Below are 13490 nucleotides of genomic sequence, written 5' to 3' on the forward strand. Positions count from 1 at the left end.
GTCTAGACAATGCTCTGTGAGCTCATCAGTTGGGGCTCCAGATTGATACATTGTAGTACACAAGTTTTGACAAATTTATCAAGTCTAGACAATGCTCTGTGAGCTCAATAGTCTGGAATCCAGACTGATACATTGCAGTTAACAGGCAGAAACAATTGTATCAAATCTAGACAATGCTCTGTGAGCTCATCAGCTGGGGCTCCAGACTGATACATTGTAGTAAAAAAGTTTTTACAATTTTATAAAGTCTAGACAATGCTTTGTGAGCTCAACAGCCTGGACTCCAGACTGATACATTGTAGTAAACAAGTAAAGACAATTTTATCAATTCTAGACAATGCTCTGTGAGCTGAACAGCCGGGACTCCAGACTGATACATTGTGGTTAACAGGCAGAGACAATTGTATCCAGTGTAGATGATGCTCTGTGAGCTCAACAGCTGGGACTCTAGACTGATACATTGTATTATTATTATTATTATTGGTGTTTATTTATATAGCGCCATTAATTCCATTGTGCGGTACATTATTATATTAATTCCATGGTGCTTTACATTTAGGGGTTACATACAATACATAAAATATACAGGTAGATCTAATGACTGACTGGCACGGTGGGGTAGAGGGTCCTTCCCATGAGGGCTTACAATCTCAAGTAAAGACAATTTTATCAATTCTAGACAATGCTCTGTGAGCTCAACAGCCTGGACTCCAGATTGATACATTGTAGTAAAGTAGCAGAGAAGTTTGTTTAGCGGGTGATGTGTTGAGCTCACAGAGCATTGTCTAGACTGGATACAATTGTATCAGCTGAGAGCAGGATTAGCTATGTACAGCTATGGAGAGTATTCCCATTCACTGACAGCAAGCAGAGATCTTAAAATAATAAAGAATAGAGACACAAAGTATATTACAAAGTCGTCGAACCTTTAATTTATGCAATTTATAAAGTATATGAACCTAAAATTGGAGAACCCCTTTAAGGGCTTTTATCTCCAGAGACTTTGTATGACGCTGACCTGGCACATCTAGAACTTTCTCCCACCCCCAGACTGAGCCGTCCAGAGCGGTGAGTGAGATAATGAAGATCCCGGCGCTGATCCCGTCCGCCCCTGTATACAACGTGTAGATGGATTCTGCCCTGATTCTTCACATGCCAGGCACAGACACGAGGCCGGGTGTGGAAGCCACGAGAAAACATCTCGGGGGAAGGAAGGAAGTCATACTTTGTGGTGCAGAAGACGTGGGCTGCTGACTTAACCAACATTTTCCAAGGACTTTGTGTATGAAAACAGAAATTGGGACGTTGTCATCGAAGTTGTGGCAAGACAGCGGAAGGGGGCGGAGCGTCCGAGGAATTTCGCTGCCAGGTTTCTACAGCTTTTCCTTATTGCAGCGTATTCTTGAGGCGAGTCGGCGCTGAACGTCAGGGTAAATTTAGGGCGTCTTGGTTAAAGTGGCTGTCACTGTTTACCAAAGGAAATGAACCATAAAAATCAATGGAATGTACGAGAAAATACGAGAATATGAAAGGAATCGAGAGGTCACGTCTCGCCGCCACACAGGCAATGGACTGTTAACCTCTTAAAGGGAATGTGCCACCAGAAAATGACCTATAGGTTAAAACACATTTTTTTTAATCTATTTTTATCTATAAACAAGTACTACATCCTGAAAATTTCTTTGTGACCACTAAGCCTAATAATAGCCCAACACTTCCCAAATTTGTAGTGGTGGTTTTTTGTAGCAAACACCTCATTATATCACAGACAGGATTACAATAGAAGATAACACTATTAAGTCATCATTACATCCACTACTGACAATCGATGATGTCACAGCTTATCTCCACCCCCTTTCCTGCAGAGCATGTCTAGAAAACTCTCCCATAGACTTTAATGAGTTGGTTACAGAATACAGAGGGGGCCACCACTGGGACCGCCCTCATCACTCGAATGGGGTTCCCGCGTACATATGCACCACCACGTTGTTAAAAATTTACAAGACCGATGCAGGTAGTTGCACAAAGCCCCCCATGATGGGTGACAGATCTGCCGTAATTAGTGTTGAGCGATCGTGTTTGGAAAAGATCGGATTCCAATCGGCTATCGAGAAAATCTCACAATTGCGATCGGAATTCCAAACACGATCTTTTTAGGTGGGATCGATCGATGATTATTTCCCACAATGCTTTGCTACTGGCCAAGCATTGTGGGAAAAGCTAACAATGTTAGCTAGGTCTCATAGGAATGAATGGATGCAGCCGGCACACAGCCTTAACCCCCTACGTGCCGGCTGCGTCCATTCATTCTAATGGAAGACTAGCTAACATCTCTATTAGCTACTTACCTGCAGAGATGGCTGGTCCGGTGCCCGGTGTTCTCGTTCTTCTTCGCCTCGCTGCCCCCGCCTCCCAGGTTAGTGTTAAAGAGCTAGGAAGAAGGCGGGGCTTGTGGCTTAGGAGAGTGTGGGAGGGTACTGGGAGGAGAAATGTCACGTCTCCCCACCCTGTACCCGCCCACACTCTCCAAACCTGGGAGGCGGGGGCAGCGAGACGAAGAAGAACGAGAACACCAGGCACCGGACCAGCCATCTCTGCAGGTAAGTGGACACCAGGGGGGACTAAGTAGCCAGAGGATTAAAAAAAATCACTACACAGCATGGATTCTAACAAGTAAAGCGCTCAATTGTTAGGACTGTTTTTAAAATCCGATCTCCGATTAGTAAAAAAAAATCCCATTGACTTGCATTGGGATCGGAATTGGGATCGAGATCGGGTTCGAATGAAAAATGATCGGAAATTGGATTTCAAAATCGATCCTGAAAAGTCAAGATCGGCTCAACCCTAGCTGCAACCGCCGTGATCAGAGCTATCTCAGGTCCCAGTCGTTTAAGGGCGGGTTGACATCTGCGCCTGGTCTCCGGTTTAGCCAATCCAGCTGGTTTCCGTCTTCTGCCCTGCGAAACTGCGCAGGAGACGGAAACCCGGTGGTCAGTGAAGGTGAGCGCCCGTGTGCGCGTCTTCAGCTGAACCATAGACCAGGCGCAGATGTGAACGTGCCCTAACTCCTTGAGTTGCGACTATGGCATCTAAGATGTTTACCAGAAGGAGGAGTCACCTTCTCTCTACCAACAACACCTTGTGATGCTATTGCAGGGTACTAATATACTGCCATACCAGCCGGGATCCTAATAAAGCCTCCATATACATCTATTAGGTTATAGATCGCCTCTCAATATCACACTGACCGGCTATAATGCCTTGTAATAACAGGAAAATAATATTCAATAAAGCTTCATTTAAAAAAAAAAAAGATCCCCAATAGAATGAAACAAACCCCCTTTTTTCATTTAAATCTACTTTCCTTTATTAAAATAGTTCATATCTGGTACTTAGTAACGATAACTTATTATCTATACCATATTCCACTTCCAAAAACAAAGATATAAAACTCGGTTCATAATTATGAGCCCTAAAATGGTACCAATAAAAACTATAACTCGTCCTGCTAAAAACAAGGCCCTACATGTAAGAAGAAGAAGAAAAAAGTCACAATAATTACTGTTTATCCACAAAACCTGTTTTGTACTAAAAACGCTTCACATATTTGACATTATCACCGTCGTACAGGTCAAAGGTAACGTGTCATTTTTACCTTTACGGTAAACAGCCAGAAATTGCAAGAAAATAAAGAGTGAATGGCTGAGTTTTTTTGTGTATTTCCTTTTCCCAAAAATTAATAAAAAATATGAAAAAAGTACAACACATCCTGAAAAATATAAGTTGTTATACTGATATACAGACGAAAAATTCCTAAAAATTGAAGTTTTTGTTTAATTTATAATGTATCCTAAAAGAGTGCCGATGAAAACTATAACTCATCCTGCTAAATATAAGTTGTTATACTGATATACAGATGAAAAATTCCTAAAAATTGAAGTTTTCGTTTAATTTATAATGTATCCTATAAGAGTGCCGATGAAAACTATAACTCATCCTGCTAAATACAAGCCATCACATGACTGTCAGAAGAAAAATACTGCGTTACCCCCGTCATACCGATCCTAAGAGGTCATATGGTGACAAACAATGGCTTCCGAGTTTTGTGTATTACCTTCCCCCCAAGTTAAGAAATCCTAATAACTTACCCGTACCCCAAAACGGTTCCATTGAAAAATAGGACTCATCCCAAACAATACAAGATGTCCTACACATATATAGGTGGAAAAATAATACGTATTATGGTTCGTGGACAAAAATGAGTGGGTCAGCCTGGTCCTATTAACCCCAAAGCCCCCAAGTACATCGCAGATAGTACCATTAACCCTTTCCCTACCTATACCCATGGCGATATTACAAGGACTACGCTCATTTAACCCCTAAATTACCATGTAAAAAGTATGAAAACAAGTAAAGTAGACGTAATATTGGATGACCACCGTTGACACAGACACCTAAGACTGTCCCTTTAAATAATTTTTTTTGCGTCATGACCCACTCGGTGCCCTGCCAAGATGTCTTTGGTACATTTTAATTCTTTGATGCTCCTTCTACATATGTCATTAGTTCTTAATGATGGTAATTATATTGTGCAGGGTACATTATGTCAAGGATACTGCAGGTCTCTGAGTCACGGACATGAATGTCAAGAGTCGCTCCGCACTAGTAGAGAGACGCGGCCATTATCTGCAAATAGTCACTTACCATCCCTGAAAGCTAATGCTATATAGTGGTGATCTGGGCCTACAGAGGGGGGCGCGGGGCTCCTGGACTACAATGCAAAACACACTTCTTATCTCATTTATATACTTGTGTATCTCTATACCTCTCACTCCAGCCACATAGCCCCCTAACAGTGCAGACTGCAAAGCCTCCAGGACATTGGTAGCCACCACAGCTGCTGTAGTGCTAGCCACAATGCCCACATGACAGTGCCGACTACAGAACCTCCATGACATTGGTAGCCACCACAGCTGCCATAGTGCTAGCCACAATGCCCACATGACAGTGCCGACTACAGAACCTCCATGACATTGGTAGCCACCACAGCTGCCATAGTGCTAGCCACAATGCCCACATGACAGTGCCGACTACAGAACCTCCATTACATTCGTAGACAACACAGATACCATAGTGCTAGCCACATAGTCCCCTAACAGTGCCGACTGCAAAGCCTCCACGACATTGATAGCCAGCACAGCTGCCATAATAGTACTAACCACAATGCCCACATGACAGTGCCGACTACAGAACTTCCATTACATTCGTAGCCAACACAGATGCCATAGTGCTAGCCACAATGTCCATATGACAGTGCCGACTACTGAGCCTCCATGACATTGGTAGCCACCACAGTTGCCATAATAGTACTAACCATGATGCCCACATGACAGTGCCAACTACAGAACCGCCATTACATTCGTAGCCAACTCAGATGCCATAAGGCTAGCCACAATGCCCACATGACAGTGCCGACTACAGAGTCTCCATGACATTGGTAGCCACCACAGCTGCCATAGTGCTAGCCACAATGTCCACATGACAGTTCTGACTACAGAACCTCCATTACATTCATAGCCAACACAGATGCCATAGTGCTAGCCACATAGTCCCCTAACAGTGCCGACTACAAAGCCTCTATGACATTGGTAGCCACCACAGCTGCCATAATAGTACTAACCATGATGCCCACATGACAGTGCCAACTACAGAACCGCCATTACATTCGTAGCCAACTCAGATGCCATAAGGCTAGCCACAATGCCCACATGACAGTGCCGACTACAGAGTCTCCATGACATTGGTAGCCACCACAGCTGCCATAGTGCTAGCCACAATGTCCACATGACAGTTCTGACTACAGAACCTCCATTACATTCATAGCCAACACAGATGCCATAGTGCTAGCCACATAGTCCCCTAACAGTGCCGACTACAAAGCCTCTATGACATTGGTAGCCACCACAGCTGCCATAATAGTACTAACCATGATGCCCACATGACAGTGACAACTACAGAACCGCCATTACATTCGTAGCCAACTCAGATGCCATAAGGCTAGCCACAATGCCCACATGACAGTGCCGACTACAGAGTCTCCATGACATTGGTAGCCACCACAGCTGCCATAGTGCTAGCCACAATGCCCACATGACAGTGCCGACTACAGAGTCTCCATGACATTGGTAGCCACCACAGCTGCCATAGTGCTAGCCACAATGCCCACATGACAGTGCCGACTACAGAGTCTCCATGACATTGGTAGCCACCACAGCTGCCATAGTGCTAGCCACAATGCCCACATGACAGTGCCGACTACAGAACCTCCATTACATTCGTAGCCAACACAGATGCCATAGTGCTAGCCACAATGTCCACATGACAGTGCTGACTACTGAGCCTCCATGACATTGGTAGCCACCACAGCTGCCATAGTGCTAGCCACAATGTCCACATGACAGTGCCGACTACAGAACCTCCATAACATTGGTAGCCACCACAGCTGCCATAGTGCTAGCCACAATGTCCACATGACAGTGCTGACTACTGAGCCTCCATAACATTGGTAGCCACCACAGCTGCCATAGTGCTAGCCACAATGCCCACATGACAGTGCCGACTACAGAACCTCCATTACATTCGTAGCCAACACAGATGTCATAGTGCTAGCCACAATGTCCACATGACAGTGCTGACTACTGAGCCTCCATGACATTGGTAGCCACCACAGCTGCCATAGTGCTAGCCACAATGCCCACATGACAGTGCCGACTACAGAACCTCCATTACATTCGTAGCCAACACAGATGTCATAGTGCTAGCCACAATGTCCACATGACAGTGCTGACTACTGAGCCTCCATGACATTGGTAGCCACCACAGCTGCCATAGTGCTAGCCACAATGTCCACATGACAGTGCCGACTACAGAACCTCCATAACATTGGTAGCCACCACAGCTGCCATAGTGCTAGCCACAATGTCCACATGACAGTGCTGACTACTGAGCCTCCATAACATTGGTAGCCACCACAGCTGCCATAGTGCTAGCCACAATGCCCACATGACAGTGCCGACTACAGAACCTCCATTACATTCGTAGCCAACACAGATGCCATAGTGCTAGCCACAATGTCCACATGACAGTGCTGACTACTGAGCCTCCATGACATTGGTAGCCACCACAGCTGCCATAGCGCTAGCCACAATGTCCACATGACAGTGCCGACTACAGAACCTCCATAACATTGGTAGCCACCACAGCTGCCATAGTGCTAGCCACAATGTCCACATGACAGTGCTGACTACTGAGCCTCCATAACATTGGTAGCCACCACAGCTGCCATAGTGCTAGCCACAATGTCCACATGACAGTGCCGACTACAGAACCTCCATTACATTCATAGCCAACACAGATGCCATAGTGTTACGGACATAGTCCCCTAACAGTGCCGACTACAAAGCCTCCATGACATTGGTAGCCACCACAGCTGCCATAATAGTACTAACCACGATGCCCACATGACAGTGCCAACTACAGAACGTCCATTACATTCATAACCAACTCAGATGCCATAGTGCTAGCCACAATGCTCACATGACAGTGCCGACTACAGAGTCTCCATGACATTGGTAGCCACCACAGCTGCCATAGTGCTAGCCACAATGCCCACATGACAGTGACAGCCACAGAACCTCTATGACATAACAGTATCATTATTAGGCACGGCTGTGTCCTTTGATTTCTGCAGTTTTACATAGGACTGCAGGTGTTCCGCCTAGACAAATCTCTGAGTTGCACCGACCCTTGATCAGGACAGTTTACCAGCACTGATACATTGTAACAAACTACCAGCGCAGACCCGACGTTTGGACTGTTGAGGTTCTTAGACACAGACACATTGTAGAAATAGCCATAGTGTACAGATGATTATCTAGGCCGGATACAATTGTAACAAACCATCAGCTGTGAGACATAACAAGTCAACAGGTTTTCATCTTGATTTACGTAAGAATACTCCCGCTCAGTGACAGTAAGCAGAGATCTCGCAGATGGCGGCGACGGTGGTGACGGTGGTGACGGCGAGAGTTTAAAGCCTATTAGAAAGTGTCAGAACTTTTCATCGTGCAATGGCAGGATCTGCTTACAAGAAAGTGGAAAACTCCTTTAAGAATCTGGCAGGGTGGCGAGGCCTCTGGGCACATTGTAGGGGAGGTGTCAATGACCTTGGGTGAGGGGGGCGCTCCGCCAACTTCATTAAGGAACACCTGTACCTAATCTCTCATGACTACGACTAAGGCCGGGCGATCGGCTTCAATTACCTAAATCTTCACCTTCTGGCACAGGAACCTATATGACCGAAACAAAAAATACTATAAAAAGCGATGAGATGTGAAATCTCGGGGCAGCGCCAAAGAAACCACACAAGTGAGTCAGCCTTCATGTCACTAAGAAAACACCCGTAATTCTTCTCCAAGGCTCACGGCAAGAAACGTAATCCCATTTCTGCAATGTTCTCAGAAGGATGTCGACACCTACCATGGGCTCAGAAGACTCTCACGGAAGTTCTCGCTCCGCTGGTCCTCACAAGTAACATAAGCTGAATATATTGTATGGGCGCTATAGGTCGTAATCACACCCGACAACTTCTGAGGAGGGACATCAAAATGGGAGAAAGTTCTTTTTACATATGCCCCACCCATTTATATAGGATAAGTGACCCCAATCTACACATCACATGCATCATAAATACTACAGATCATCCCCCATACAGACCCCAGACCAGACCCCATCTATACAAACCCCAAACTAGATCCCTCACCGAACTAAACCCCAACCCACTACCAAACTAGATCCCTCACCCAACTAAACCCCAACCCACTACTTATATAAATCCAAGACTAGACCCCCAATCTATACAGACCCCAGACCAGACCCCATCTATACAAACCCCAAACTAGGTCCCTCATCTATACAGACACCCAACTAAACCCCAACCCACTACTTATATAAATCCAAGACTACAGACCCAAGACCAGACCCCCATCTATACAAACCCCAAACTAGATCCCTCACCCAACTAAACCCCAACCCACTACTTATATAAATCCAGGACTAGACCCCCAATCTATACAGACCCCAGACCAGATCCCAACTATACAAACCCCAAACTAGGTCCCTCATCTATACAGACACCCAACTAAACCCCAACCCACTACTTATATAAATCCAAGACTACAGACCCAAGACCAGACCCCCATCTATACAAACCCCAAACTAGATCCCTCACCCAACTAAACCCCAACCCACTACTTATATAAATCCAGGACTAGACCCCCAATCTATACAGACCCCAGACCAGACCCCATCTATACAAACCCCAAACTAGGTCCCTCATCTATACAGACACCCAACTAAACCCCAACCCACTACTTATATAAATCCAAGACTAGACCCCCAATCTATACAAACCCCAGACCAGATCCCAACTATACAAACCCCAAACTAGGTCCCTCATCTATACAGACACCCAACTAAACCCCAACCCACTACTTATATAAATCCAAGACTAGACCCCCAATCTATACAGACCCCAGACCAGACCCTATCTATACAAACCCCAAACTAGGTCCCTCATCTATACAGACACCCAACTAAACCCCAACCCACTACTTATATAAATCCAAGACTAGACCCCCAATCTATACAAACCCCAGACCAGATCCCAACTATACAAACCCCAAACTAGGTCCCTCATCTATACAGACACCCAACTAAACCCCAACCCACTACTTATATAAATCCAAGACTAGACCCCCAATCTATACAAACCCCAGACCAGATCCCAACTATACAAACCCCAAACTAGGTCCCTCATCTATACAGACACCCAACTAAACCCCAACCCACTAGTTATATAAATCCAAGACTACAGACCCAAGACCAGACCCCCATCTATACAAACCCCAAACTAGATCCCTCACCCAACTAAACCCCAACCCACTACTTTTATAAATCCAAGACTAGACCCCCAATCTATACAGACCCCAGACCAGACCCCATCTATACAAACCCCAAACTAGGTCCCTCATCTATACAGACACCCAACTAAACCCCAACCCACTACTTATATAAATCCAAGACTACAGACCCAAGACCAGACCCCCATCTATACAAACCCCAAACTAGATCCCTCACCCAACTAAACCCCAACCCACTACTTATATAAATCCAGGACTAGACCCCCAATCTATACAGACCCCAGACCAGATCCCAACTATACAAACCCCAAACTAGGTCCCTCATCTATACAGACACCCAACTAAACCCCAACCCACTACTTATATAAATCCAAGACTAGACCCCCAATCTATACAAACCCCAGACCAGATCCCAACTATACAAACCCCAAACTAGGTCCCTCATCTATACAGACACCCAACTAAACCCCAACCCACTACTTATATAAATCCAAGACTAGACCCCCAATCTATACAGACCCCAGACCAGACCCTATCTATACAAACCCCAAATTAGGTCCCTCATCTCTACAGACACCCAATTAAACCCCAATCCACTACTTATATAAATCCAAGACTAGACCCCCAATCTATACAAACCCCAGACCAGATCCCAACTATACAAACCCCAAACTAGGTCCCTCATCTATACAGACACCCAACTAAACCCCAACCCACTACTTATATAAATCCAAGACTAGACCCCCAATCTATACAGACCCCAGACCAGACCCTATCTATACAAACCCCAAATTAGGTGACCACATCTAGGTATGAAGCCATCCCACACATCAGCAGTGGAGAACTGGTGGGATAGGAAAATCTTTTTACAGGTTTCCTGATAATTCACCACAAACCTCAATAGAAGTTTTCACAACCATGGTGGCATCTACAGAGCATCCATATAGATAGCAGATGGGATCATAATGGCAGTGTGGCCGAAATCATTGCCACACTATCAATGTGTCTCCATGCAGGGCCGGATTGTGGTTGGTGGAGGTCCCTGGTCAAAAACTGATGGCACCTTTTGGATACATTATCAGAGCCACCTAGACATCCAACAGTACCGGCTTCTTGTAGCCCATATTGTGGCCTATCTATGGATCCACGTAGCTGGGTATGACGACATCATTACCCAACAACGGCCCACATGGTAAAAGGGAATATGGTTCTTCCCATCCAATAGTGAAGCCCAATGGAGGTGAAGGCCTTGGAGGCCGTGCCACATATCTAGATATTCTGCCCCCCTGTACATGGCAGTGCCAGAGACAACTTGTACTCGGTCAATTGTTTAATTTTCTATAGTAACATGTAGACTATAAAAAAAAACTGCATGAACACGGGGCGGCGGAGGGCGGCCGACATCCCACAGCGTGGAAGTCAGATTTTATCATGAATGCCGTGTGACAGATGGAATAGGAATGATGTAGTGTGTGCAAGTGGGCAGAGCGAGGCTCCGAAATCTACTGGTAATCCACAGGCCTCCAGATACCATGGAAACCAACAGCAACTTCAGCCGGGAGGTGCCCCAAATAGGAGAGCAAAGAACGACTCGCTAAAACTTCCACAGGAGGCGCCACATACGGATAACATGGGATTTGTAATAACAATGTTTTATCTATCTATCTATCTATCTATCTTCTATCTATCTATCTATCTATCTATCTATCTCCTATCTATCTATCTATCTATCTATCTATCTATCTATCTATCTATCATCTATCTATCTATCTATCTATCTATCTATCTATCTCCTATCTATCTATCTATCTATCTATCTTCTATCTATCTATCTATCTATCTATCTATCTATCTTCTATCTATCTATCTATCTATCTATCTATCTATCTCCTATCTATCTATCTATCTATCTATCTATCTATCTATCATCTATCTATCTATCTATCTATCTATCTATCTATCTATCTCCTATCTATCTATCTATCTATCTATCTATCTATCTATCTATCTATCTATCATATCTATCTATCTATCTATCTATCTATCATCTATCTATCTATCTATCTATCTATCATCTATCTATCTATCTATCTATCTATCTATCATATCTATCTATCTATCTAATATCTATCTATCTATCTATCTCCTATCTATCTATCTATCTATCTATCTATCTATCTATCTATCATATCTATCTATCTATCTATCTAATATCTATCTATCTATCTATCTATCTATCTCCTATCTATCTAATATCTATCTATCTATCTATCTCCTATCTATCTATCATATCTATCTATCTATCTATCTATCTATCTAATATCTATCTAATATCTATCTATCTATCTATCTCCTATCTATCTATCTATCTATCTATCTATCTATCTATCTAATATTTATCTATCTATCTATCTATCTCCTATCTATCTATCTATCTATCTATCTATCTATCTATCCATCTATCTATCTATCCATCCATCTATCTCCTATCTATCTTCTATCTATCTATCTATCTATCTATCTATCTATCTATCCATCCATCTAATATCTATCTATCTATCTATCTATCTATCTATCTCTTCTCTATCTATCTATCTATCTATCTATCTATCTATCTATCTCCTATCTATCTATCTATCTATCTATCTATCTATCTATCTATCTCCTATCTATCTCTCTATCTATCTATCTATCATCTATATCTATCTATCTAGCTATCTTCTATCTATCTATCTATCTATCTATCTATCTATCTATCCATCTATCTATCTCTTATCTATCTATCTATCTATCTATCTATCTATCTATCTATCTCCTATCTATCTATCTACCTATCTATCTATCTCCTATCTATCTATCTATCTATCTATCTATCTATCTATCTCCTATCTATCTATCTATCTATCTATCTATCTCCTATCTATCTATATATCTCCTATCTATCTATCTATCTATGTATCTATCTATCTATCATCTATCTATCATATCTATCTATCTATCTATCTATCTATCTATCTAATATCTATCTATCTATCTCCTATCTATCTATCTATCTATGTATTATCTATCTATCTATCTATCTATCTATCTATCTATCTATCATATCTATCTATCTATCTATCTATCTATCTATCTAATATCTATCTATCTCCTATCTATCTATCTATCTATCTATCTATCCATCTATCTAATATTTATCTATCTATCTATCTCCTATCTATCTATCTATCTATCCATCTATCTATCTATCCATCCATCTATCTATCTCCTATCTATCTTTATCTATCTATCTATCTATCTATCTATCTATCTATCCATCTATTTATCTCTTATCTATCTATCCATCTATCTATCTATCTATCTATCTATCTATCTATCTATCTATCTCCTATCTATCTATCTATCTATCTATCTCCTATTTATCTATCTCTCTATCTATCTATCTATCTATCTATCTATCTATCTCCTATCTATCTATCTATCCATCTATCTATCTCTTATCTATCTATC

At 42.9% G+C, this 13490-nt stretch overlaps 1 protein-coding gene across 3 annotated transcripts in view; it reads right to left on the bottom strand.

Moving 5' to 3' along the window:
* Window positions 1–13490, bottom strand: part of DYNC1I1 (dynein cytoplasmic 1 intermediate chain 1) — a 280263-nt gene that overhangs the window by 101463 nt on the left and 165310 nt on the right. The window lies entirely within an intron of this gene.

This window comes from Leptodactylus fuscus, chromosome 4 (genome assembly GCF_031893055.1).
Source record: "Leptodactylus fuscus isolate aLepFus1 chromosome 4, aLepFus1.hap2, whole genome shotgun sequence".
NCBI classification, from domain to species: Eukaryota; Metazoa; Chordata; class Amphibia; order Anura; family Leptodactylidae; genus Leptodactylus; species Leptodactylus fuscus.